This window comes from Triturus cristatus, chromosome 6, assembly GCF_964204655.1.
Source record: "Triturus cristatus chromosome 6, aTriCri1.1, whole genome shotgun sequence".
NCBI classification, from domain to species: Eukaryota; Metazoa; Chordata; class Amphibia; order Caudata; family Salamandridae; genus Triturus; species Triturus cristatus.
This window is the reverse complement of record NC_140589.1, coordinates 1,559,200,993-1,559,226,048: the sequence shown is the minus strand read 5'-3', so window position 1 is coordinate 1,559,226,048 and position 25,056 is coordinate 1,559,200,993. Positions and strand designations below refer to the sequence as shown.

The 25,056-nt window shown below is 44.0% G+C and overlaps 1 protein-coding gene across 1 annotated transcript in view; it reads right to left on the bottom strand.

Moving 5' to 3' along the window:
* Positions 1–25,056, bottom strand: part of PCSK2 (proprotein convertase subtilisin/kexin type 2) — an 845,391-nt gene that overhangs the window by 371,425 nt on the left and 448,910 nt on the right. The gene's annotated exons all lie outside the window — the stretch shown is intronic.

Genomic DNA, 25,056 nt, shown 5'->3' with positions numbered 1-25,056 from the left:
GACCCGTGTTTAAGTCAAGTGATTGTGGCTTCTATATCCAGCAGAGGAAAGGAATATCAATAGCGATATTTGCGCTGTGGACCGGCAGTGAGCCGTCATTCTGGGTTAGGGAGGTGCACCTCTCTTGCTAGTTCCACGTTAATTTGAATTCCCGCCTCATTTGCAAATTACAGCGGGGGGACTCCTTTACCTGCATATGTCTGCAGTAATGTGTTAACCTTTCCTGAGGAGGCCGAAGAAGGATTAAGGCCGAAACGCGGTCGCGTAGACACTTCAAAAGGAGGAGTCGTGGAAATATAATATTGCATTGATTTAGTTTGATGGTACACTAGGATGGCCTATATTAATTGAGAGACCTTAAGTGTATTATCTAGACTACCTCCTAGTGGTCCTTCCAGAAATTGTAAGGAGGACACTAGTAGAAAGTAATTTGCTCTAGGGTTAGTATTGATGTTCTACTGTATGGTCTGATTTATGTCATTGTGTATGTATATTTCTTTTGTGTATACATGTTCTTCTTCATGAGCAGATGCCATTTTCTATGTAGTATGTGAAAAATATTCTGATAGAATCCTTTTAGAGTAATAAGTATGCCCTAAATTACATCTAAAATACCAGTGCTAGATTTGTGCCACTAATGAATTCCATATACCATGGATGAGTCTATGTCAAAAACGTACCTCTACTAAGACAGTGCGAGCATTTTGTCATGGCTGTCTCACTCTCATATGCCATGATTGTCCTACTTTCTGCCTAAGATTACATCCAATGCGTCAATGCGAGCATTTTGCCACTGGTAGCAAAAGAATTCTCAAAAAGGTCACTGCCTGCATTTTTATCATGAGTGCTCCTGAGAACAAGATTGCTTCTAATATGCCAATCCTGGTATGCATCTCCTGATGGCATCCCTCTGGCGGGAGGAAAGGGGGTCCCTTGGACCTCCCCAGACATTCGCTTGCAGCAGGGTGCAGTCACTGACTGCATTTGCCTGCAAGGGTATCTCTAATCTCCTTCAAAAGTGAAGGTGGCAACCTGTAAAGCAGCCCCTCCGTTTTTCACCTGAATGTGCTGCCCCCAGGTCAGTGCAAGTTTCTGGCTGCCCAGGGGGCAGCGCATTAATTGTACTAGGGTGCACTTTCATTGATTATTCCGGGCGCACCATTTTAACCCCTTCGACGCGCATGACGGAACGGTTCCGTCATGCACGTCGGTTGCGCTGTGCGCATGACGGAACCGTGCCGTCATGGCCCCGCCCGCGCACGGAATCTTCAGCGCGGCGCGGAAATCCGCGCCGCGCTGAAGGGGTTAAAGGTGCGCCCGGAACAATAAACAATAAAAATGTGCTTATTGTGTAATGTGGCCCCTGGAGATGACCTGCCTTAGAGAAGAGAGAGTCAACCCTATATGAGGAGCTGAATGCCTACACGGATAAGAGCGGATGACCCTGGAGCTGTGTGTCCGTTTACCTGAGAGTCCCAAGAGCTTGATTGTTGTGCGCAGCACCAGACTTTGCCTGAGAGCATTGCACCTGTGCACACATCTGTGCACACATTACCCTAATGCTGAAAAAGAGAGGGGACTTGGAGGGGGGAAACAAAATGGGGTAAACTCACCTAAAGGTAGAGGTAGGTGTAACTGGCATACTTTTTTTCAGCGTAATTACTCGAAATTAACACAAAATTACTTATAATTATGCAAAATTATGTTAGAAGCATATTTCAGCATTTAGTGCCATTTTCATAGTGCAAAGTGCACACTTGCATCCAAAATGGGCTTGAGTATGTATTTGAGAAAATAGTACTAAATGATGCAGGTAGGGGTTGGTGTAACTGGTGTAATTCTCTCTAGTGTAACTACTCATACTTTCCACACAATTACTTGTAAATATGCTTAGTTGTGTGAGAGGCACAATCCCGCATTTAGGGTTATTTTCTTCTGAGTCGGAGAATGCATTGTACAAGAAAATAGCTCTAAATTCTGCAGGACACTACCAGCAGAAGCCACTCGCTCTCTCTTAGTTCATTGCTCCTGCTACCTTGTGAGTGATGTCACAGTACACCTCAAACTGATGCCATCAAACAAAGCAACATTTTAGAATGTCAATAGTTGCTGACTGCTAGTTCTGTGCTTCTCTGCACTGGATGACTCCTTTCAGGGGGGAAATATACAACTGTAAGTGTGGCGCACTCTAGACTGTGATTGCCCTTGAATGGTTACGGCTGATTTCAATAGAGCTCATAGGCCTGTCCAAGGATTACACTGAAGCATTTGCCTCACTGCCATGATGCAGGGAAACCTATCTGTGTCAGGTAAAGTGAGGCACCAGATTACAGCACTTTTGTCATCATACCTAAATATTTCTGACCCACTGAGATACACAACACCCTCCCTCCCCTAATAGATAATGCTTTGTATCAGCCTAGACTCAGAGCAGACAAAATGGCACCACAGCAGCATACTAACGTCACCTTCAGATAAAGTAGAGGAACAGTTTACCTAACAAACTGTTGCACGTCTTTTCCACAAGATCACCTATTCTAGTGGCCGAGATGGCAATCTGGGCAGCAGCTGGTAGGAGGACCCCATGGTCATACAGATGAGTCCCGGAGTAGGCCTTGTTCTGAAATGTACACTGAATGTGCCACTGTGGGGCTATGCCGTGCAGCACTGGCTACACCATGAGTGAGATGCAGGCCAGGACAGTGTGAGTGACAGAGCAGAATGTTCAATATATATCTACACCTCCTAGGACCAACACTTGCAATCTCATTTTGTATAGCTACACGTGCAACAGAAGATCAGCCTCCTACACAAAACAATAATTAAATACCTCCATCATGTGTAAGTGTCACCTAGCAATATATTGTTGGTATCCCACACAACCCCTCCTCCACCATCACAAAATAATACACCTGGGGCTGCTACAAATCATGTGAAAAACATTTCCCTACATAGCATTCCCAGGTCTTTCTCGCCATGTTCTCTCTCCACTTCTCAAACAAGCTCTATATAATCTAACCATACTATGCTGTCCAGGAATCTGCACCAGTGAAGGTTTAACGGTGGACTTTTGTTTCATATGCAAAATAGAGGACCCATATGTCTAGCATAATTCATAAAAACATCTGATCATTAACTGAATAATGTGCTTTAAGTCACTCTGCATTATACTTAGAGCCCTCTATAAACATAACTCCAAATAGCTCATCAAGAAACTAAAAGTCTAGAAACTTTCACACACCCTAGATTAGCATCAGTTACTCCCCGTATTGTGTGTAAATATAACAATACATAATGGGAGAACGGTGACTTTCACTCAGTAACGTCATCCTTTCTTCCAGCCTATAAACTACCAGCAATGAACAATTTACTTTTAGAAGAGTTTTGGAAATCTGTATTTTGTTTAGAAAACAAACGATTGCTCTCAGTGTCAGAGCAGTATCCCTGCCAATCACCACAAACGCCCACTCACAACGACTGACAAATCTCAGCAATCCCAAGTCACCTTTCAAGTCAGCGAACACACAGGTGAGCCTGCAACCAGAGATGCAGCCGGGGGGCAAAATGACCTATCTACACCCTGCACTTAGCTGAACTTAGCCACAACATGCAATACAGATGACCTTAGTGATGATACAAAACAACAACATGACATGAAGTCACGTGACATGGCGGGTTTGGGATCACACTAACTGGAATATTGATGGACGTTCTTTCAGCTACAACATTTAGGCATGTATGGGCTATTTAGTTACTACAACACCGACTCCTTATTTTTGTTTCATAGATTATGTTGGCCCTACATTACAGTTCATTTGATTTCGGTTGGTCACCCATATAAGGCGTTCTATGGCTCACTGCGTGTGGATTTCACATGAATGTCAATGCCTGATTAACAGAACATTTCCTGTAGGTAGCTGAACCATAATCCAACCTTAGCTGAGATATGCTCAAGAAGTTTCTGAAGTATCAAACGCTTATTCACAGTAAATGAGCTTTGATTCACAGAACTTTTGGGCATGCCTTATTCCTAGAAATACAAAGGTAATTCACACTCCTTCCTGGAATACACCTGTGAGTGTAGGCAATTTCTTCTAACGCTGTTATAATTAAACAATTGTTGATTTATCTTTAAGAGATGACTTCATCATTTAATATTACTCAGATGTTCCTATCGGTTCTGGCTGGCGAGATGTTCAAGCACAGAAGGTGGTTGTGCAGTGTGGGTGAGTGTTACAGCACAGCATCACGCTCACTGTTGATGTATTGTATGATTGTCTCTGGCTCACAGAATAGTTTCAGAATATCAACTGATGTCACAGAAAGATACCAATCCGGGGAGTGGGGGGGGGGGGGGGACCATGCCTCTTTGGATTAGATCTGGAATGTACCAAATGTCAAGTGATCACAATTTCACTGTTTCACTCCTCGACCTATTCCATCGCTTGTGGTGTCTACAGTGTTCCTTGGTTTCACCCTTCTTTTGTTTTTATTTTTAACGAGCTGAACCATTCTTTTTGAGTATATTTTTACAACTATGCCAATGACATTCGGCTGGGATATAAACTGTAGCCTCTCTGGACATTGTCACTTTGAACAATTTATCAAATTGTTATCTTGTCGTAAATCAATAGAAATGTAATGAAAAATGAACCCATCCACAACTGATACATTTGAAAGAGGTACAGAATACTGAATGCTCAGAGAGATCGTCTGCTAGCCACAAGCTCGTCGCCCTTTATGTATTTCAAACAAATAATCTAGAAATTCGTTTCTCCTACAGTGTAGGCTTGCTGCTCAAGCCATGTTCCAAAAATGAAAGCCAAGGATGCATAGCAGGGAAACCGGTTCACCTTTGTTCACTGTGCTGTGGTACATGCATACCATGCTGCTCCTCACAATACTTATTTGCAGATGTAAGAGGAGATGCATAGCCTAGTGGGCACCGACGTGGCTTTGCCAGTATCCAATGCTTTCAGTTACTTTCCCAGCAATAAAACATGTTTTCGTTCACAGTTAGTAGAATGATAATTGGCTTCTTCTTATGTGATGTGATGTCATGTCATATCATGACAATTAGTAGGGCAAACATCTCACCAAGGAGGTATCCAGGTACTAGCCAAGAAAGGGACTGAGCTGGCCGCGTCTGAGGTCCAGGTGAAGAGCCATGTCTTCAGCTTCTTGTGCAATTGAAAGATCTGAGGAGGCGACTCCGCTCTAGCGTCACAGCACTTTGGTTACAATAAGCTCGACTTAAAGTGAGACGGTAATTGGGAAATCTTACAAAAATCAGCCCTTTCCCCATTCCCACATTCTCATTTCCTTTTCACATTGGACAAGAACAAACATTGAGTTTCCAGCTGCAGAACATCAGCAAGCTCTGCTGTTGCAAACAAATTGCCAAGGAGCCTTCACCCACCATACCCCGGCCATACTTGGGGCATGTCTTTAAACACTCTTTTTCCTGCCTAAGAATGCCATGCGAGGCTTGGCAGTTCAGGAAAGGAAAATAACAATAATGCCCCCCCAGGCTCCAAGAAAGCGTTCAGCATGTCAGGGACACCATTTTCTTTTTTCCCCAGAAATTATTTTCCATACTGGGGGTTTGTTTCTAAGAAGCAAAACAAATGCCGCATGGCTGGCTGAGCTGCAATAAGACGGTGGGCCTCGCAGCATTAATCCTTTTTAGTGAAAGTGATGCCAATACTTAGATCCACACCAATAGGACTGGGAACTCAACATTTAGCAGACGGGTTGCAGTGGATTGGAGGAGGTTGAGTCCCACATCTGCTACCCCAGTGGCTTGTCAGGCCATCTGCCAAATGTTAAATGAGACCCAATTTTGTATTTCTTTTATTCCGTAACTTTAGAAATACTAGGAAAAATTATATTATAAGAATGAACAAATACACTATAAGAAGAAAAATGTAATACAAATAATTGCCTACTAATATGTATATTACAGTTGGATACTGTAGACGAACATCTGGTGGAAATTACCTATCTACATACTGTACACTGACTTCTTGAGTCAACTATGCATCAACCACCCATAATATTAATTAGCACATGATTTAGCAATCTGTGTTGGATGTAACCCTGTACCTAAATCAGCCACTATTTCCTGAATTGGCATAAGTATGGGATTTAAAACAAATTTCTTTTTATTCAATCTCAAGTGCTGTGCTTTTTGGGGAGACCAGTATACTCACCCCTGTTGCTTTGGTAAAGTTTAATTTAGTTGTTTGCTTTGCTCCCCGTGACCAGACACCTTAACATCTCTTGGAACAGTTCCTAATCTTTTTACACCTCAAATCAATCGTATCTTTTTCTTGTGAAACTGAAAAAATAGCTTCAGCAGGGTTATCAAAGTTTGCCAATTTTAGGTGGCATGTCCAAAGGCTATGTAGCTAGTCTGCACTGGCCAGTTGTCAAAAATGATTACAGTGTATAAATAACAAAACATGATGACTAAGAACAAACTTAAAAACTTGCAAGAATCTTCTCACTGTTTACAATCTTTGTTCCACCAGTACCACCATAAACATGTTGGGAGACTTAGAAATTGTAACAAACATATAGCCCCATGCAAGGCTTCGACATGCACAGCTGAGATTACCCTTTGGCTGGGCTTTGTCTGTGTGATGGTTGAGCACTGGTCGTTATCCTACTTACACTCGCCACCAGTTAGAGTCAGGATTGGCGAGGGCAAGATGAATGCTGGGCACGGAAGTCCACTTCTGTGGGCAGTAGCAATAAACTCGACATTGGTTTTTCAAACCTTGAGCCTCACCATGCACAGCCCATCAGTAATCTGTCTCAGAAGGGGCTCTGAATACTGAGAATGGATTTCACTTTCAATCAAAAGCTGTGGTAAGGAGGACCTCATTGGTACACACCTGCTACACGTGAGTCCATCAAAAAGTACCCCTCTTTCAACAAATTAGAGCTGGATTTGGGAGCAGGGAAATGCTCTCTATCTTGGGGCTGTAATTCCTCTTCTGTGGTGCAGCAGTGAAGCTTGATGGCTCCTTGGGATCAGTGGACCTTCAAATGCATATTTACAATGAAAACATGTAGGGGAAGCTTCAGGGACTTTGGGAACCAATGTATTAATTCCTTTAATTATGATGATTTAGCGGAGGTATAGAACGCAAATTGAGGGAGAGTCACTTATGAGCTGGAAAACAAATACAGCCCCACATATGGAATGTGTTTCAATAGTGAACACTCTTTAATTTTATTTATACCTATCTAATCAAGAATGCCATTGCTTTCCAACAAGATAACTAAAATCACTTCGCCGAATTCACAAAAGTATGGATTTAGACATGTACACTGCACCGTGTAATGTAGTCCTGCGCATAGGCACATTCGCCTTCCATGCGCGTATTGTTATGTTTGTGTTTATGCAGAATGCCTAGCTTAAGAAAAAGATAGGGGGGAAATGTTCTGGTACATGTTATAGGATGTATGTTTAAGTAAGTGTTTTTTTAGAATAGTTGATTTATAGATATTTGTATATAAAGGAATAATATGTCTTTAGATGATATTGGGGAAGGAGTCATTGTTGTGGGATAATAGTTACTTCATAGGATTCCTCAGTATAAGTTGATCATTTAGTATGGTAAGGTTATTTCTGCAGATCGGTGAGCAGGTAGGTCCCGGTCGCCTCTCAGCTCTCAGAGCACTTTTTTCAGTGTTTTGATCGTGCACAAACGTCCCTTCCTAACAAAACACATATTTATATACGCGACTGAATGATTCACTTTCACATGTGTGGTGTGATCCGAGATGAGAGCAATCTAAGGGGCATATTATCAAGACAGGGGATAAAATTATCGCCGCTTTAGCGGCAGAAAACTGCCGCTAGAGCGGCGATAATGGGCTTGATAATATGCTCTATGGAATTCCAATTGAAGCCCATGTCAGATGTGAAGGACATATAACATGGGCTTCAATTGGAATTCCATTGAGGATATTATCAAGCCCATTATCGCCGTTTTAGCGGCAGTTTTCTGCCGCTAAAGCAGCGATAATTTTATCGCCTGTCTTGATAATATGCCCCCAAGACTCTAGCACGCAGGTAAACAAAATTGAAGTTTATTCCATCAGTAAGGACTCCAACTTTCATCCACAGCATCCAGTCCCAGCTGTCGTTCTTCCAATCATAACCGATTGTAACATGGAATACAGAACAGAGCACAATAACCTAACACGTGTCCCAGAGTAGAGCGCAGCAGATACCACAACATGCTTTCTGAAAAAAATTACTTTGTGGTTGGCCACCTAATGTGCAATATTTTTCCCCATCTTTGTCTGTAACACTTCCTAGGGGATACTGGCATTTCAAATCTAGTGGTATTCAATGTCCTGTGATGCACCCAAGTGAGAAGATGTGGCTTAATGGCTAAGGCGGTCGATCTCAAATCTGGCGAACCAGATTCGAGTCTCGGCAATGACGCTCAACATTCTGTGATTCTGGGCAACTCACTTAATCTCCTCGGGGCAGATTTACAAGCCACTTGCGCCACTTTTGCGTCACTTTTCCAATGTTAAAAATGACGCAAATGTGGTGCAAGGGGCTTGTAAATAAGCCCCCACGTGTCTAACAAAATGAATCCGTCCTTGTGTAACGAAACTGGTGCTCATGTAAAGCGCTCTGATACCTGATACCTTCGGGTCAAGTTCGCGCTAAATAAAACTAAGAAAAAGAAAACAAAGGGACAAGTGTTGCACGCACATGTATACTACGAGCACGCTCTAGCTGTTCACATCATTATTTCAAGCCAAATCCGATTTAAGCATAGACAAAATAATTTGTAGACCCATCCCCTGAACAGTGTTTGCAGTATTGTATGCTAATGTAGAAAAGTGGAGTTCTGTTAATTGATTGTGATATTACATATTTATTTTTGTTCTGATTTGGCTGCCAAGCTGCAAAGATGAAAATGCACAGGCACTGGCTAAACCAGGCCACCCTTGCAAGTTCAGCCTTTATCAGCTTGCTCTGTAAACTGTTTGGAAAACAAGGACAGTAGAGCTTTGTAAGAGAATCCAGGTAATCTCTCTGAGGAAGAGAGTGCCACTAGATTATTAATGTAAGCCTGGCTGAGACAGTTGCAGAATGAACATAAGACCAGCACCATCAGGGCCATTGGGACCACCGGCCCACGCCTCTTTACAGTAGATTTGGGGATTTGAGACTGAGACGAGCTGCCATAGCGACAGGATTGTGGAAAGCCTTTAGTCGATGTGGCCCTGAGACTCTTCCCGCGTCTCTGAAGCCTTATCATGATCTCACCTGCAAGACATCAGTGTGTAAATATTGTACGAGTCTTCTGTATAAAACCACTTCTGCGGACATCCTTCAAGCGTGGCAATTGCTTCGGCTTTATTTGAAGAACTTGTCATGCACCATGAAAAGTAGGCCAACAGCGAGAAAAGCAGGAAAAGGGAGATGTCAAGAAACGTCAAGGAAGTGGCAAACGCGACTAATGATGTAGGACTGAAAAGAAAATGTAGCTCTCTTGGTAACCCCGTCACAGTGGAACAAAGACAGGGAGCTGAAAATGGGCTGCACTTTGTTTGCTTTGAGGATGATATCACGGAAAATGCCTCGAACAGGAACGCTTTTCCAGGGTCAGTTCTGCCACTGACTCCAGAGGAGGCATAAAACGAATGGGTACTCAGAAATCTCTCATATAATACTGAAGCCATGCACACACTGGGCCGAAACCTTCGATGCTCTGTCAGAGGACAAGAAATGTAATTACTGTTGCAAAGAACAGCAGTATTAGGAGTGATTGCGCTATATGGTGATGATATCAGTTAATCACCACACTTTACAACTTCCTGGTCACAGTTCTCACATAAAAAATTAAGTTTTGACATATACTTTTCGAGCCTACAGAAAAAACACAACAAGAGCATCCATAATGCTGCACCCATGAATTGTTACGGAGTAAATGATCAAGCATTGAAGTACCCGGGATCCAGGGGTTGTATAGAGAGAGATGTGACGTACTGGCAGACTACACTCCAAGATGGGCCACCAAATATCCGAATATGTGAATGAAAGCTGAGTTTGTATTACGTAAACTATTAGTGCAAATAGTTATGCAAATCTTTTTTTACACAGTTTCAAATAGAGTAGGTCAGAAACCTAAAAATGAGAGAGGTGCACAAGGATATAAGACTTTCAAAGTAGTCATCCCTGAACAAAAGATTGACTGGATGCTTCTGCCTCAAAGACTTTACCAAACAAAGTTGTCTTGTCCCCCTGGAGAGGCAATTTACCATGTTCATCCGGGAGAAGCACAGCTGCCACAAAAAATGACACCCGAAAAAAGGATGGCTAAATTAGTCTGTGCCACATGTTAGCCATGAAATCAGTACTGGTCCAAAGCAGTCAAAGTGAGCAGTCTGTGCTCAGGAATGCCTCGGTGATGGGCCTGATGAAGCCCTCTATGTTTGGACTTAGAAACTTTTCTGGGAGTCAGATCTTCTTCCGTGGGGCAATTGAGCAAGTTGAGGCCGACTGGTGATTCGACATCAGTGGCTACAGATTCTACAGCAATCCCGGTCTCCATTGGTTCTCCAGGCAGAAAGTTTCTAAGTCCTAACTTTTGCAGTGTGGGCAGGAGAAGTACGCTTTAACTAACACTAGCCAAGGGTCGAGGGCCTGGGGGGCAGTACCTGAAGGTTAGGACTCACTCCAACAGAGGTCAGAAGCAGGGTCCCGGGCAGGTCTCGTTGGGACTGGTCAGCTGGGTAGTTGCAGTGAGGGAGGGCTCTGGAACATGGTGTCTTAGTAGTTCAAGTAAGTGGTCAGCCAACTGACCTCTGGAGTACCTTCTGGGGTTCTGGGGTCAAGGCAAGCATGTCTAGTCTTTCTTCAGGTTCTTCAGACAGTAGGGCAGTCTTCCTTCTGATTGTCCACAGGTCCAGGAGTGTTCTGAGGAGGGTACTGGGGGTGCCACATTAATTCCCATGGCCAGCCTTTGGGATGGGAAACTCACAGCCACTCCATAATCAATGGGGTAAATGTTCCCAGGGGTGACCTTACCCACTTTTGCAGCACTTCCTGTTTGCTTTACTGTAAACTATCCCACCGCGCCCCTCTCTATCTAACTTCAAGTTGACAGAAGCTTTCTTTCCCTGCGCCCACCGATAGGTGTGCATATAATATTGGGAAAACCCTCCCTTGTGGTCACTCCAAACCAGTTCTGGGGCAGCTCGTCCTTCCCACTAAGTTTGGAGCCAAACTGAATAGGAATAGGAAAACAAAGGGAGGCAGGACTAGGAGCGAGCTGCATCTGCAAGTGACAAGGTAGGCATCCTTTAAAGCTCAGGAAGGGCCTTGGCACAGCCCAAGGCAGTCTTGCTCAAGCGAGAAAAACACATCTCCACACCTAAGCTTTTTGTGAACTATCAGAGAGCAATCCACTTTGCCTCACAGTGGAGCCATCTGCAGCTAAGTGGCACTGGTGGAAAGGCCCCTTAGGCTTAGGCAAGAAAATTAAAAAAAATTAAAAGTGATATTTCTAAAATAATTATATAAAATCTGACTTGGCCATTAAATTGGATTTAAATGACTATAACGACGAGTCCTTGAATCATTTTTATCGCTGCTTCCAAACTGAAATTATGCATTACAAGTTGTTATAATGTAACCCATTGTTTTTCTAAGAAATCCAGCCTTGCCAAAACGAAAAACATTGTTTTCACTGTTAGGGCATGGAAAACATTAACTATACATGCCTTTTGTTTAAAATACCACGCACCCTCCCCTATAAGAATTTAGGGCATAGGTTTGGTGTGAGTTATAAGTCTTAAAGAGAAAGGTTTAAGTTTTGCAACAGCTTTATCTTTCCATGTTGTAATTGCAGTTTTAAAACTGCACACTCAGGCTGCATTGGCAGGCATAGAGGCATGTTTACATTGCTACTTTAGTGGTGGTACAATGAGTGCTGTAGACCTCTAGTAGCTTTTAATTTATAGGCCCTAGGTGCATGTAGTACCATATATTAGGAACTTATAAGTAAATGCATTATACCAATTAGGACTATGCCAATTCTCTTTAGAGAAGAGAGCGCAAACACTTTACCACTGGTTAGTAGGAGTAAAGTGCATAGAGTCCTATGGCAAACAAAGCATGCTCAGCAACAGGAGGCAACATCTGGGATGACAGTGCAGAAAGGGCAAATTTCCAGCAGGGAGGATTAGGGAGTAACACTGTAAATATCACTCTCTCTTAGACACAGGAGGTGAGGTACACCAGTTTTGCTTCAATATGAAAAATTGCATTATTTTTCCCAGTCCAAATTATATAACTATTTTGCAACATGGGGGCAATGAGGGAAATGGATTGCTGAATTAAAAATGTGACTTATAATTTGCTTAGACATTTCAGATGCTTAATGTATGTTTTGGCAAAGGTAACATGCTCTACAACTGACAAATACTAAAACATACACACAAATACACAATATATACACCAAAGTCTATTTCCATAAAATCAATCTAGCATTTCATGCCTGAGTAGAAGAGGAAATATTTTTACTACGTCTAATTATGAAAAAACAGTAAACATAGACGGATCTTTATTCCTCTCTCTTGTGAATTTTTACTTTGGAGCAAACAAACAATGCTCCATTCATTGTCCATCATGCAAGCGGCTAACACGGTGTAATATATATTCCCTGAATATTTGCTATGGTGTAAAGCTTTATATAGCATGGGGATAGATCCTGGTAAGGATCCTTGAAACCGTTAACATAGGCTTATATCTGTTAGTGGGCTTTACATTTAATTTCCTGAATTATTTATTTCAGTCAAACCATTTTCTACCTCTTTGCTTAAATAATTGAAAAAGTTCAATGTAAGAGTCTAGAGATCATACATTTGGTGGCAGCATGACATGGAGGCCGACTATATTAGATCCAAGGTTTTGCTAAACACATTGACTGAGCTGGTAGTACAAAGCCAAATAGGATTCTCGCAAAGTTAGTGTTATAAATGGGGCTTCTGGTTGGCTAGGGAATACACCTAAGCCAGGTAGAACCCACAAATCTAGTCAGGGTAAAGGAATTACACACACAAGATAACCCCTGCTCACCCTCTTGGTAGGTTGGCAGAGCAGTCAGGCTTATCCCAGAGGCAATGTGTAAAGCGTTTGCGCAACACACACAGCAGTGACACACTAGGCACACCACAAAAAGAGACTCCACACAAGGTTATATAAAAATATCCTTTGTATTATACATAAGACCAAGAATCACAGAAATTACTGTGCCGCTAGGTACTTGTCCTAAAAATGCATGTAAAACACATATAACAAAGAATCACGCAGATCACTGTGCCACTGGGCACTTGTCCTAAAAATGCATGTAAAACACATACGGCCAAGAATCACATAAATCACAGTGCCGCTAGGCTCTTTTACTAAATTGCATGTAAAACATAACAGTTAGTGCCTTAGGGAGATATTCATCAGGGGCACATGTAAAAAGAAGAGGATAAAAAACTAACCCTTCCCTGCAAGGGAAGTACCAGAACGCTTTCTTCCAAAATTGTGGGCCCCCTTGACCCAGCTGGGCGTGTGGTGCTTGGCCTGCAGGTTGCAACCAGCCCGACTGCACCAAGGTAGCCTGGGTGGAGGCGAGAGTAATTTAGAGGCCCCCAGAGAGCGCTCCCACCAAACACATGGTTGCGGGTCATGCTCCCATCACTCCACCCTCACAAGTGGCTGCATGCACCCCAGTGGCACCACAGTGAGGGATTGGCGATGTGATGAGGTAGGGGGAGAGGCACTCACTGGGTCTTCAGGCTGGGACCAGCGGGTTCAGCGTCCCTGCTGCACTGTGCGGGAGGTGCAAGGGGTTTATGTTCTCCTTTGTGCAGTGAGGCAGATTCGAGTCGCAGGAGCACATCCTCAAGGTCCGCAGGCAGGCATCCAACTGGGTGAGACAACATCGTGGCTGTTTTCCCTGGAGTTGAGAGGTGGATAGGCAGCGCCTAGTGTCCTGCAGCGTCGACAGAGCAGTCACCCGCCGATCTCAGATTCCCTTATGTAAATGGAGTATCCCGGCCCCCAGACTCAGGCCCAAGGCAGTGAGCGGGGCAGCTCTCCAAGCAGGCTACTTGCTCTTCCCGGCACGTCACTGAGAGCCCAAAAATGCCTGCAGCGCTGAGGCAGATCAAAACATGGCACTGTTACAAATTCAGAGCACGCTGAGAGCAGCCAAAAATGGGGTTTTAAACCCGAAGTCCAGGGAGCGCTGTGCAGAGGAAGTCCTGGGAACGGAGAGCACACAGAAACTTTGATGTCCCTGAGTTTCTACAAATGGGAGGTCAGCACACACAAGCCAACAGAGAGTCCTTCACAAGCACACTAAAAAAAAGTGTCAGTCCTTTTTCCCCCACCACAGACAGAAGCAGCAACTGCAGGCCAACCCATCCCTTACATAAAAAATGCAACGCTCACACAGTCCTCCCACTCTTCTTCTTGGCAGGGTCCTCTTGTTCCTTGAAGTATCCTACAGTTTGGATAGCCTTTCAATAGTGAAAAACGAAATACACTGTATTTCACTATCAGGACATGTCACACACACCAGCACATGTCCTACCTTTCACATACACTGCACTATGGCCATGGGGGTACATTGGGCCTACGAGAGGGGTGTCTTACTTGTAAGAAAAGGGAACATTAGGGCCCAAATGGGTGCACTTGCCAGGTCGATATTGCAGTATAAAACTGCGTGCAGACACTGCAGTGGGAGGTCTGAGTTACATTTGCAGGGCTATTTAGGTGGGTGGCACAATCAGTGCTGCAGGCCTACTAGTAGCATTTGATTTACAGGCCCTGGCATACTCAGCGCATTTTACTATGGACTTACCAGTAAATCAAATATGCCAATCAGGGAGAACCCACTGTAATAACAATTTACACAGGGAACACTTGCACTTTGACACTGATTAGCAGTGGCAAAGTGCCCAAAGCATCTAAGCCAGGAAAAAACAAAATTCAGCATAGCATCAAAAATACAGGAGGTAGAGGCAAAAATTCAAGGGAAACCACGCCAGGTATGCCAAGTCTACCATGTGTCCCCTCCAGCTGAAAAGTGGGGAGAACTATCCACCCTCTTGGGAGTTCTCATCACTAAGGTGGAATAATCTGGACAGACCAGCAGCATTGGCATGTTATGTACTAAGGCAGTGTTCCACCATAAAGTTCATCCCCTGTGGGGAGATAGACCACTTCAACAATTTTGGGATCTTACCCCTCATTTGCATCAACCATCCGAGGGGCCTGTGGTCTGTATGAACCCAGAAGTGAGTCCCAAACAAGTAGGGTCTTAGCTTCTTCAGGGCTCAAACCACAGCAAAAGCTTCTCTTTCAATTGCACTCCACCTCTGTTCCCTGGGAAGTAGCCTTCTACTGATGAAAGCTATGGGTTGGTCCAAGACCTTGTTATTTAACTGTGAGAGTACTGCTCTCACACCATGCTCTGAAGCATCTGTCTGCACAACAAATTCTTGGGAGAAGTCATGCAGATTTCAGGGCATCAAAAGTGGTCTGACAAGCATCAGTCCAGATCACTTTTCAACAATGGTGCCATATCCCTTGACAAACCGTCTGTAGTAACGGTGGGAGTTAAAAAGGCTCTCACCTCTGTCTGGGTCTTGGAGTTCTCCCAAGCCAGAATGGTGTCTATCTTAGGCTGTAGGGGCACCACCTGGCCACTTCCTACCTGGTGCCCGAAGGAAAACACTGCAGATCCCTGCCCTATCTGGCACTTACTGGCATTGATATAGAGGCCTGCCTTCTGCAGAGCCTTCAATACTTCACAGAGGTGTTGTTCCTCCCAGCTGGGCATGACACAGAAATGGTAGTGCCCCTGTGGCATTGAAAATGTTGACTTCTCTTTTGCCCCATCAGTAAAGGCAATTTGCTAGTACCCAGACGTTAGATCAAACGTACTGGGGTACCGGGCTGTTCCCAACTGATCAATGAGCTCTTCAGCTCTGACGATGGGGTGCACGTCAGTCCTGGTGATAGCATTGAGCCCACGGTAGTCTACACAGAAGCGGAATTCAGTAGTGGCACCGGGTGCATCAGCTTTCGGAACCAAGACCACTGGGCTAGCCTAGGGGCTGCTGGAAAACTCTATCACCCCTAATGCCAACATCTTCGAAACCTCTTCTTTAATGGTGGCCCTGACTTTGTCACTTGCTCTGTAAATTATGTGTTTTACAGGTAGACTGTCCCCAGTGTACACATCATGGGCACACCAATTGGTAATTCCTGGAGTCAGTGAGAACAGGGAGGCAAACTGTCCTAGCACCTGACAACAGTCCCTCTGCTGCACTGGGGTCAGGCTAAACCATGCATGCATCTACAATGCTGCCCTAACCTCGAATGTGCCTGAACAACACATTCCTTTACCATGCATGCCTTTACCACGCATGCCTTTACCATGTAATTTGTGGAAAAGGTATGGCTGGTAAAGGGATATGTCTGGTAAAATTCACACCTGAGCCCCTTCCCCCGAGCCTTAACAACTACCCTGACCCCCCGCGAGTCTTAAAAACTACCCCACCCCGTAAGCCCTAAAAACTACCCAACCCTCCTGGGAGCCCTAAAAAGTACACTGACCCCTCAAGCCCTATAAACTACCCCGCCCCCCCCGACCCCTAAAAAATACCCGACCCAGCTGAGCCCTAGAAAGTTCCCTGCCCAATCCCTAAAAACCACCCCTGCCCCAAAAACTACCCCAAATCCTCTGAGCCCTAAAAACGTACCCAACCCCGGAGCCCTGACATCAACCCCGACCCCAACCCTAAAAATACCCCAACACTTAAAAATTAACCCCACCACCCCCAAAACCTGGCCCCAGATCCATTTAACTCACCATGTATTTCCCCGATCATTCTTGTTCCTGGACCTGCCCATTCCAGTATCTAGACCACGCATATGCCATAACCACGCATATGCATAATAAAGGCATAGCCATGGTTAAGACAAGCATGATTATGCTTGTGGGAAAACAGCATGCGTGGCTTGGCCCGCATCATAAAGGCTGTTTCTCCATCACTGTGCTTCCATTGGATGGTGGCCACGGCACCCATGTAGGAAGGTAGCTTGCACTTTATACGCCCTGCTTCTTCAAATGCCTGAACTCTTGGATCCTAAAATGGCTGGCTCATATACAGATGGGCAAGACCATTTATCATTGCTTAATTTGTAAAAGAATGAGTGCCAGTGCTCAAGGCTCTGCTCAGAAGCCAGCAGCCGGTGGTATTAAACCTCATCACAGCGAATACCAAGGCTGAGTTGTCTTTAATCTACCTCAGGCCTCTTTAATCCACTATCCTCCCTTCCCTGCCCCTTTATCTTACTCCTGAGTTCTCCCTTTGTTGTGGTTTTCTGGTTTTTCTCTTCCTCCTTTTTTCTCTCTGCATTTATTTTCTCTTGACTTGGTCAATGCCTGGTAGGGTGAAATAAGGGTCTGTCTCGAAACAAGAGTGCCAGTGGGCCACACCGGCAACCACTGGCTCAAGTTACGCACTGCATTTACCCGTTAAAAAACACAATATGCAGGTAAAAGAACACATTGTCAAAATATTTAAAGCATCACAGGGGAGTGCTTTAGAGTCAAAATGTCAATAACAGTACATACACATTAGTACCCTGCCTACTGCAGTGCTTAGTCACAAATGTTGATACTTCCGTTGGCTTTATAGACTTTTTAGCTTGTGTATTGAACTTGTCCAGCATCAAGATTTTTAGAAAACATATCTCTTTTTTTTTTTTTTTTTTAATTGAGCAGAGCAGGGAAAAAATAAATAAATAAATAAATAAAAAACAAATACAATCAAAAGAAGTCACTCTTCATATATGTCACATTCATATTCCAAATAAAACATAATTGAAAACTTTTTCTATACTATTAGATATGAAAACAGCTGATAAAACCACAACAACTTCAGGCCATATCAAAATAATCAAAAAACTGCCAGGTCTTCTTAAATTTACTCAATGCTCCCACCCTCATCGCATAAGCTTCTTCAAACGCCCTAGTACGCTTCATTTTATTGAACCATTTCATAAATGAGGGTATCTCAGGTGATCTCCAATTTTGCAAAATTAACGATCGTGCCATCAGTGAACAAATCATAACAAAAGCCTCTTCATATTTAGTCAAACCAGAGAGAGTTCTAGAAATTCCAAATAAGGCTATCTTTTCTTGAGGATCTATCGATTTATGGATGGCCTGACTTATGACTTATGGCTCGAAAAATATTTCGCCAAAATTCATTAAGCTCCGGACAGGTATAGAAAATATGAAGCCAGTTCCCTTCCTCTCCAGCTCGACAACGAAAGCATCTACTTTCTACGTCCGGAAATCGTTTACTCAGGGCCGCAGGGGTAAAATATGCTAGCCATCTACTTAGAAAAGCCATCCGTTTAAAATTAGCCGCTCTCAAAACCTTATGGCCTAGCTGAGCTTGAAGTTGCCATTCTTGACTTGAGAGAGTGCACCCCGTTCCCCGCTGAACCTTGACCAAAAAATTATTCAAGAAAGGGAGCTCACTATCCTTCCGTAGAAAAGAATACCATTTTCCTATGCCTTTCACTTTAATTTCATATAAAAGAGAAGACAGATATATCGTCGCGGAAGGAGGGGGGAAATTGGCCGTTTGGAGAAAATGAGCAATCTGAGAGTAATCAAGAAAATTAAGCACACTTTGATCTGGAAATTTGTTTTGAATCTCCTGCCACGAGATAATCCTATTATTCATGAAAAAATGTCGCAATTCCACTAAGCCCATTTCATTCCATTTCAGAATACGTCCTGGATGTAGAGATAATCCTAAAGCCTTGCATTCTTGAAGCTTTAAGTAAAGCCATCCTGGGAAACTATTTTGTTTAAATAAAGATAATAATCTAAAAGAAAAATCCCGTAATGTTTTATACCTAGTTTTTTTTCGCAATTTGATGATTTTCAAAAAAATAGGAAGTTGTACACCTGCCTCCTGAAGCATTTTGTTTAAAAAAAATGATCTTCTGAGTTATTAGTGTCTAAAAAACAAGCTATTTTATCGAGCATGACTGCCTCATAATAAGTTAAAATGCGAGTTATTTTAAAGAAATCGATTCTTTATTCAGGAACTTTATATGGGCCAAGAAGGCATCCAGGGTTAAACTTGAGGTTCTACAACTTGAGGTAGAAAATGGGGGGCTCGCCCTTCCAAAAAAAGAAAACATATCTCTCTGAGTATCTTTTCAGACATCTATCACTTGGATATATTTTCCCAGTCCTTTGTTCACTGTCTCGTCATGACTTCCATGAGGGTCAGAAGTGGAATCCCGCCTTTTCTCGCCTTAGCTAATTACGATAATGAGGTAGCCGATACTTAAGGATTTAGCAGATGCAATTAATAATGTATTCCTTGCTAAGGGCGACAAATCTGTGAATTTGCTTCAGTTTGAGTGACTGAATTCTATGGTTTAATTAGTTAGAGATAATTGCCTCTGCAAAACTTCAGAGACTGCCATAGAAAAGTACTCAATGAAAAGGATGCATTGCTGGCCCCCCGGTCGGCTAAAGATAGAATTTCATTTACATCAAGCAGAATGTTTACATTGTCTGCTCAGCTCCTCTGCACTGCAGTATGTCTTAATGTGGCGCAAAAGCACTCAGTGGGAACGAGGCTCGTGGGGGGAACAATGCACTCCGTGCCAGGAGACAGAAGCACATCTGACTGCAGATGTTCCTTGTGGCTCTCTGGGTGCTCTTCATGTACAGAGAGACTGTGGAAAGGCCACCAAGGGTCCATTTAAAATGGTAAGTGATTCAAGGGCAATTTATCAACCTGTTTACATTGTCCCATTCTTTCATATACGATTATTCCAGCAAGTCTTCGAAACCTTTCATGAAGGCAGTCTGGCAGGGACCGTTCAGGCTCTCCAGGGATAAGGGGAAATATACTTCGCTTTTAATTGAAAATGGAACGAATGGCGTAAAATGAGCCGGCAGTTCATACAGGACCCTTTTGAGGTAGGATAGTAGTATTACTAACAACACCAACCTCCCTAAGAAAGGCAAGCTAAGAAAATAATGCAAATCAATCTATTTATAATAGGATGCAAGACATAGAGTTCCAGAGTCATATTTTTGACAACTTGAGTACTGTCTGCTGAAATGAGCTGACATATGGCACCCCAAGGCTGCCAGAAATGAAAAACAGCATCTGTGCAAGAACCACCATGAAAAGCAAGCAAAACCCTTTGATGACTGTGCAGCAGTGACATATCAGATGCAAATTACAAACCACAAGTCTAGCAATGCAATCAAATATCACAATTTACCTATTGGTAGGTGCAGTTACCCTCATTCTATGAAATGATGGACAGGAAACTGATAATATGAACCACAGGCACAGGCCATGAAAGCTTGATGGCTGTAATGGCAAGAATGTGCATGTTTTTGAAATGTGCTTCAACTGAGTACAGACTATATCAAATCCATATTAAAAATGTAAAAATGGTAATTCAATAGGAGGAGCTTAACTTCCTCACTGATATATTCATCCACGCTGTCGCTAGCAACACTTTCCTATCAAATGCTTGGATGCAAAGTGTAATTACATTATATTCAGAAAGGTTCTATCCCTCAGCAGAGGCTGCTAGAGAAAATGAAAATCTAAAATTACAGGTTTTAGCAGTGAGTAGGCCACATACAGCCCTCGCTCTGACTCTCCATATCTGTACTTTGCAAATGCGCTGGGTTGCTCCTGCACAAAGGGAATTGTTATTAGATGTCAAAATGGCAAATATGCAAAGCAAAAATGGGCAAACACAGTAAAGAGAAGGATTTCTTTATAAATGAAAAAGTGGAAACTATAGCTTTACGAAATAGAATCCTGGTCCTCGGTTTGTTGCCTCCACTGAACCCAGGTGAATTTGGCATGGTGTGTGGAGGCTGAACACAGTTTTGGCTTCAGGGATTCTCAGGCTTCTTGTCAAGTGTACTAAGCAGCAGCGTAGCTGGGGGGGAGGGGGGGCGGAACGACCCAGGCGGCACTATTTAGGGCAGAGGTCTTCAAACTTTTGGATGCCGAGACCCCCCTGTCAACATTTTGAGGCGTAAGGACACCCTCCTGACAAAAATGTCTAAACCTGTTGACTAAATTGCGTGGGATGAAAATGTAAATGAGGTTATGTGATGCCGCGTATTTTGGGATAGCATTGCTTCATTATTTTGATATTTGTTACACACAGTAACGCTGAGGAAAGATTTCACCCAATCAGTACCCATTTATAACCAAAATACAGCAATTATCATCAGAAAGATTTCAAGTCAACCTTTGTGAAGGGCCTTCCACTCTGCAGCAATACGTGCTGCCACATTAGAAGCTCACCTGGCCCTGACCGGAAGAAGCAGGGGTCCCTTAAAACCCTGGCGGTTTTGTGTAGAGTTAAGCCGTATACCCATGCAGCTTTCCTCTCACCCGCTCCCTTCCATCCCTCTCTCCTCTTCTAACCCCGGATCCCTCTCTCACTTTGCAGGTCATTTTCTTTCACCCCTTTTTACAACTTTTGAACTCTCCCCATTCAACCTCTCACTTCACCTTTAATCACCTCTTGCCATTCTGTCCTTTCACTGCCCTCATCTCTAACAGTCTCTCACATTTATCTCATGGCCTCTCTGGCCCTGTCACCTCCCGTGCCCCTCAGCACTTCTCATTCACCTCGTCTCTTCATTCAAATTTTTGTCTATTTGTATCTTTCACCTCTCCAGTCCCCCCATTCCTCTTTCACATCTCCCCTTTGTTCTAACAGAAGCCCTCACCTTTGGATCACCCTCACTTCTTGCGTGTCCACACTTCTCTTCGGCAATTCACATTTCTCCTCATCCCTGACCTCTTCAATCAAATTCTCTCACTCCCTTGCTGTCCTCTCTCATTTTGGGTGCGGATGCAAGTTCAGAATGGGATGAATGAATGTATGATTACTGATGGGCTTGTTTGAGTGAGTTGCATATTGAGTAGTGAGGGGGACAGGTGAGTGAAGTGTCACATGAGTGCAGGATGAGTAGTGTACTCGTGTGACTGCAGGTTGAGGTATAGTGTGAGCAGGACAAGTGCATTTTGAGTGCAGAGTGATCACTGTGAGTGCAAGGTGAGCGGGTGAATGGTGCAAGTGCATGGTGATCAGTGTGAGTGCATTGTGATCACTGTGAGTGCAAGGTGAGCGTGACAATAAAGGGCGAGAATGAGGAATGAGTTGTCTGAATGCAGGGTGCATTCCCAGACCCATGAAGTAACTCAGCATGTTATTGACGGGGGCGTAGACTTTAAGATCTAAGTTAAACTATTGCGGCATTAATCGGGGATCGAGGGTGAAGGAAATAAATAATGTGCTGATCCTGTAACAAACTTCCAGTCCTATGGTTAGGGTTACCAGCAGATTATTTTGATGGCCCAGTCGGTACAAAAAAAAGCAGTCACCTAAAGCGGTATTTTCAGCGCTTATCTGTGCATACTTCCCAGGGCCGGCTTTAGTGCTGATGGCGCCCTGTGCGACAATGTTTGTTGGCGCCCCCCCAATGACCACCCCCACCACGGATTCTCTCACTAGCACCCTTTAACAGTGACCAAGTCTCCATAACCCCACACTCTCAGATGCATTGAATTAGTTATATAGTGCCACTCATACCAGTGTAGGGTGTCCGAGCACTCTGCATCACACACACATTACACAGAGACAATCAATCATAAGTGTGTAAATCAGTGTATAGGAAATGTTACATAAGCCAAAGGACTAAAAGTATAGGAGTCACATGTCATCCATACTGGTAGGCAGTATAGTTCAAGAGTGCTTGGTGTGGAGAAGCACAAACTCAGAGTCGAAAAAGAAACAGCATAGTTGGGAGTTTCCTTTAATAATAAGAATTGATTTCTAGCGAAATTAACCCTTTTTGCAACATTAATCAATGGTCTAATAATGTATTCTTTGTAGTGTGCATGCTGTTCTAGGATGAAAGTTAATAGCTCACTATTCTATATTAGGACTTTAAGTTATAATTTGCAAGTAACAAAAGGATGTCTCTTTTGAAAGCAGTAACCTGCTGATCTGTTTACATCATAGGCACTCTGTAATCTACTGGGTACACGTTCTTTGCAGCAGGCATATTAACCCTCTGCACTAACTTCACCTAAGTCAAAACCTCAACTATACAAAATTCTGATCTCTCTCCAGGAAGATAATTAATCACACGAGTTATCTTGACATTTATGTGAGGCCTGGTAATTGCCGGGAAAGAAACGCTGCAGCAGGTGCTTCAAAAGCACAATAAACTTTCACACATGGCGCCCCCAGGAAGCCAACTTTGTATTCCTTTCCATGAAATGCATTCTCACACTACGGCAGTGAATGTAAAATCCAAATGTAAGGAATAGGCACAGTGGGGACCCAGGGGGTACTGGAACCAGCAAAAAAACCTAAGCCTCTGTAACCAGTTTACAAAGGCATGTTAAAATGCAAATGGTCTTTAAAGACCTGTGAAAAAACACTGTGCCGGAGATAGGAATCCAGACACTGCCCAGCTGAGCCCCCAGCAGCTCAAGTTTCACTGCAGCAGCCCGGCTGAGACACAGGACGGGGGAAGTGTGGGGGGGGGGCTGAAGCCCTTGGGCCTGGGCAGAAGTGTGACTGGGAAGGCGCGACCCCCTTTGCATCACTCCACGGCCCCCCTGGGGGTCGCGCCCCACAGTTTGAAGACCCCTGATTTAGGGGGTGGTGGCCGCGCGGCACTGGCCCGTTGTGGCGGCCTTTATAGTTTATTTGGGGACACTCACTGATACTACTGTCAGTCAGTGTACCCATATAAATTATAAAGGCCGCCGCAACTGGCCAGTGCTGCGCGGCCGCCGTTTGAAGTGCAAGATCTGCGCATCAGCACCGCACGTGACGTCCTTCCTGCTCGATGCGGTGTCAGTGGGTGTCTGCAGTGCCTCTGTGCCTGAGAATGAAGTTGTGGGAGGCTCCAGGGGCAATGAGCGCGCCTCACATGCAGGAATTATTTTAAAAAATGTGTCCCTGTGAGGCTGCAACCGGACCCACCCGACCCAACCCAACCCCAAGGATCGCAGCGGCCTCTGCAGCACAGGGCACACCGTTGTGCAGCTTTTGCTGCTGAACCTGAATCATGCCCGGGCGGCATGGTTTGCCCCGGGAGTCAGTGGGGCCACGAGGAGGCCGGGCCATACCGAATTGCCGCTCGCCTGGAGTGAGGTAATTATATCTCTCACTCTGCTAGTTTTTAATAAAATTAAGAATGTGCCTTTAAATTATACAGCAGTGAGCCACACTGTGACGAAGTTGTGGTAAGCTGTGGTGGCAATCAGCGCTGCTGGCACCACGGGAATTATTTAAAACATCAAGTGAGCCCTGCCGCCTGTGACCCTCCCGATCCCGCCCTACGGACCGCGGCGGCTGTGGAGCCCAGAGCACTCGGTTGTGCAGCTTTGCTGCTTAGCTATGTTTGAATAATGCCCGTGCGCGGGCGGCATGGTTTGCCCCGGGAGTCATTGCGGCTACTATGAGGCAGCGGCGCCGTACCAAATTGCCGCATGTCTTGAGTCAGTGAAGTAATGGTTCCATTGAAAAGTACCCATTCTTGGTCTCTTAATTTTATCATAAGGCTTTTGAGAGAGTGCCTCACACTGACCTATTACTCATACTCTAGATTCACAGTGTGGTACTGGATTCTGCCAGTTCATTATACCGAGACTTTATGACCCTTCTGAGTTCATTTTTTCGATCCTTGGCACACTCTTTCCTTTCTTTGCCAAATCCTTTCATAGTTTATACTTTGGGATTTTTCCAAGTGACACGGCGTTTCTGTCCCTTGTAGTAAGTAAATAATAATCTTCTTACACTGCCATACATACCAGCCTGCTAATTGGGTTTAGAAAAAAGACTGAAATACATTTTTACTCTTACGTTTTTCACAGAGCTCTGTTTAAGCTAAATAACCTAATGCC